We start from the raw sequence: 4945 nt of genomic DNA, 5'->3' as shown, positions 1-4945 counted from the left end.
TGTAGGTTCGATACCCCCTAGCGTTAGAAATTTTATTTGTAATATAATGTTTGAAAATTTAATGTTTGTATTTATTCTAAACAGGACTATTAATCTTTAAAGTCAAAATACTCGCAATCATTTGATATTTATTTTTAAAATCTTTTTTGTCTCTCAACGACTACGTAAAAATAGTAAATGTTGTCCGTGTTCTGGGCGTGTGGAATTTCATATATTAATATGCTCAAATTTTACAGTAAAAAAGAATCAAAGTGTGCCCCTAATTCTGTAATTGATGCTCTATATACAATTAATACCCGAATCATTGAAATATAGTTAAGCACCAATTGATCTTGTCCGGGCCACGGTTGGGCTCCCCGGTCAGCTCCCGGCCATGCTCTATGGCCGATTACAATTGTATATTTGCATTCGATTTTTTAAATAATATGTAAATACGTTTGATTTTTTTCTGAAATTAGTATCCACAGTTACCAATAAAACAAATTTGCAAAGATGAATGTGATATTAAGAAAATGTAGAGTATAAATTATTTCTGTGTTTGAATGAAAATGATAGTTTAATTTTGTTTATGTTATCATTTATGAAAAAATCAATTAATTGTTAGATGACTAATTTTTCACAACATCGAAATAGATAAAGATTCAACTGTAACTTTTTTTTAATTAGGTATTTTATGTGGTGCAATAATTTTTTCTCAACATTTTGCTACCATATTATAATTCCAGAGTTTTTAAGAAGAAAAAAATGTTTCCTTTTTTTACATGTGGGTAATCTTTTTTTTTTTAATTTTCAAAGAGATAAGGAAAATAAAATTACTGAAAAAACTTATTTTAAGAATTAGAACAATAAAAGCTTCTTAATAATTTTGAAAGATTTTGAGATTAAATTTTTTTAAACAGTTATGGGAAAATTTTAAGCAGTTAATATTTCATTTTGAAACAATTTTAAATTTTTAATACTTCAAAATTGTTTAAAAGAAATATGAAAGATTTATAGACAATTATTTCCATTTTCCGGGATTCAATTTAAATTTAGGTAAACTTAATTTGTTTAGAGCGTCAAGAGAAGGAAAAATATATAGTTTAGATTCATGAGAAAATTTTAAATAATTTTTTACTAATGAGTTCTAAGAGCTCATTACAAAAGATTACAAAGCGTTTCAAATTATTTCATAAAATTAAAAAAAAAGGTTTAAAGTTTTTTAAAGCAACATCGTGCCATAATATACAATTTTAGAACAAATTTTAGTAAATTTAAGAGATATGTAGAAGTTTTGAAACGATTAAAAAACATTGAAAGTTTATAAGATATTTTAGGACATTTAAAAAGATTTAGGATAATAACATAAATTTTTAGGTTCCCGAAACAATTTCTTTCGATTTTTTAATTTAAAAAATGAGCTTTAGGAGAAAATTCAAAAAGATTTTGAAACATCAAATATTTCCTTAAATTTCGAGAAAGAGTAGAAGATTTTAAATCAAAATGTTTCAATTTGGTAACACTAAAAAATAATAAATTAATTAAACCAAAAAATTCTATAAATATTGCGAAGATTTAAGGACAATAAAGAAGATTTTTAAACTGCAGAAGATTTTAAAAAATGCAGATTTATATTTTGAGGAGCGTTTTACATTATAAATAACTTTTTAACATTTCAAAAAAAATGCCAGTCAGATAAAAATATTTTTAAGAATTTAAGAAGCTTTGTATAGATATTTAATTTTGAACGGGCTCGAACTTTTCCTATTATTTTGTAAAATTCCGTAAAATATATTTTTTTTAATCTAGATTTTTTGTTGACGAATCTGAAATATTCAAAAAACTTTTATAATTTTCTTCAAATTCGTGAGAAATTTATGAAAATTTTCAGCCTAATGTTTTACATTTTAAATGATTTTTTAAAATTTCAAGAAAAATTGGATTCATTTAAAAATATTTTTAGGAATTCAAGAGGTTTTGCATAGATTTAAAATATTTAAAAACTTGGAAACATTTCCGAAAATTTATGGAATATTTATAATTTCTTCTGAAATTATAAAAGCCCTAAATATCTTTTGAAAAGGCTAAAATTGTTCTAATAATTTGTAAAATCCTGTAAATTAAAATATATATTTTTGCAATCTTCTACATTCTTTTTTTGACATATCTGACATATTTAAAAATCTTTCCTAATTGTCGCATGAAAATTATAAAATATATATAATTCTAAAAAAACTGCTGATACTTCTTTCCTTCTAAGTAATTTGCTAATGTGTGTAACTAGAAAAATATCAAAAAAGCACTGTTGTGTTACGTCAAAATATTTTTAAATTAATTTCTATACTGCACTTCATCCTAAAAATATGTTTTTATTTACAAAATGTCTATTAAGTTTTTTAAACTAATAGAAAAAAATGTTACGTACCTTCAGTTAGTGTATGGGAAGGTAAATGTGTTTAAAATAATGTTACGTAATATGTGAACAAGAATATAAGTGTTTTCAGAAAGTTTTAATAAATAAATTTTTATTAGAAAATGAGTAAATGATAAAAATGAGTACAAAAGTGAGCGCTCGCGTGCGAGCGCACATATTAGTCTAGTAAATATAAAATAATTATGTTAAGGCCATGTAATGATTGGGTCACGTGACCAGATTCCTACCTTACTGCCACTTTTTTGATTTCCCAAATTATATTCACACGAAACTGAAAATTTGGGTTACTAAACATGAGGCACTAAGAACGGTGGGTCTAGTCCTAAATTTGTATAATTATGAAAAAAGTTTGTTGCTGTAATTAATTTTTTTGGTTTTTTTATAATTATTAATATATAATACATAAGAAAGGTGGCGGTAAGTTAGGAATCTGGTATGTGACCCACTCGTCACATGGCCTTAATAGAAGTAATTTGTAGTATTGTCAAGGTATATTTTTATAATTCTGATTAAAGATAAATTAATTTGGTTTATTTTACACAACCTCATTAAAGGAATTTATTATATTATTAAATCTATCATTTGTTTAAACAATATAAAATATTAGAATTAAAATTACTCTACCGTTATAGCAGACAAAAAATTGAAATTTCCAAACTTACATTCCACAAAAACGAATAGAAACTATGCATGTGCACATTTTTTATGGACAGATTAGAAGGAATTAAAATAATCGAAAATAAAGCATGTAAGTATGGAATTTAAAATAACCTTAAGGATATGTGAAGTGTGGGTCACGTGACCAGATTCCTACCTTACCCTCACTTTTTTTATTTCCCAACTTATTTTCACACGAAGCGCCACCACGAAGGAATAATAAAGAGACCTAACTCCGTTTCCCCACTTGGCAACAGAAACATTACCGTAAGGGGTATGCACATTACAGGAAGATCTTAAATTTTCGTACGTAGGTGCGCAGTTGTCCTCTTCCTATACATGGCAAAAGTGTGCGAGTGAGAAAGTTGGTCAAATTGACGTAAGTTAGAGGTTATGTTCTTTTGTTGATCAGCATATTCTCAAGGCTCTGAGAAGCTCTGAGAAATTCTCCGCAGGCACTCAGGTAGATATATTTAAAGGTTCATGTAGCTCGTTTAAATATTTTAAAGGCTTTAAAATGTCCTTTCCGAAATTGAAATAATTATACGACCATAAATAACAAGCAGAGAGGCTGAAATTGAAATAAGAATTCGATCATAAATAACCAGCAGATAGGCTATATCAATAGAGTAGCCGACACTCATGGGTCCTTTGTTAAGCTTTCGGGTAAAAATTTAGAAATAGATTTTTTTAATTCCATAGTTAACAGTGAGAGCTTTAAGAAATGGAAGTGTATTCGCCTTCTTCGGCATGTAACTTGCACCACAACCCCGCACCAGGCCCTATCAACTCAATGGTAGAAATATGAAGAAGCACAGCGCCAACAGTTGGCCGCAACTTTAAGTTAAAGTATCAATGTGTGACGTATGTGTGCCATATATAAATTGTACACATGTGAAAAATGTTAAAATTGTATATTTATTGATTATTACATCATCAATTTATTATTGACTATATATTATTATTCATATATTAATTATATTCAATTTTAAGATTCAAAACATATTTACAATTCATATAATAGCACACACGTAAAATAATTAAATGTAAATGTATTAAAATTAGCATCAACATCACGGGCTACCTCAACCGGAACATCGCCTTTGCCTCATTCGGAAATTGGCGATGCTTGACGTAAAGCGACGATTGACACCCGGGAACAACACACCTCCGTTTGTTTAACTTTATAGTCATCGGATTCATTTTTTCAAATAAAATATATACTTTGGCACCGTTTGACACTTTGAATTTTCAAACCTTTAAATTCAATCACCTGTGCCGACACGCAGCGCCAACCAGTGTCTCCAGAACGTGGGATTTTTCGGCCCACACCCTTGTCCCATCTGGGAGTGTCACATTCAAACGTAACGTATCGGTGAGTCGGCTCTGCTACATGTTGCGTAGGCCAGTCTCCTGTAGAGCCGAAAATGCACGAGCACGAGCCCGAAGCCTAAGCCCCCCCCCCCCGCTTTACGATTCGTTTTCGGTGGCTAACTGGCTATTTAGAGGAGTTTTTAAGTAAACTGAATTTCGCAGGGTGTCAAGAGAATGAAAGTTCAGGCAATTTTGCTATATTCTATAATTTTAGAAAAAAATAAGGACATTAATTTTTATCAAGCCTTCTGGTGCAATTTTTTTGAACATTTAAAAAAATTTTATTTTGGTTTAAAAAGGTGCTTTCAAATTGGCGTAAGCTTAAGAGATATTCAGCATCTTTGAAACGATTAGAAAATAATTAAAATTTGTAGAGATTTTTTAAAGAATTTTTTAAGGTTTTCAGATTTCGATGCTGGGCTGGCGATTCTCATGATCTGAATACTTCGCGCGCCTCTTCAATGCGTGTATTTTGAGGTTACGTTACTTCACGTATAAAAT

Source organism: Belonocnema kinseyi, chromosome 1, assembly GCF_010883055.1.
Source record: "Belonocnema kinseyi isolate 2016_QV_RU_SX_M_011 chromosome 1, B_treatae_v1, whole genome shotgun sequence".
Taxonomy (NCBI): Eukaryota; Metazoa; Arthropoda; class Insecta; order Hymenoptera; family Cynipidae; genus Belonocnema; species Belonocnema kinseyi.
Note: the sequence above shows the minus strand (reverse complement) of the source record.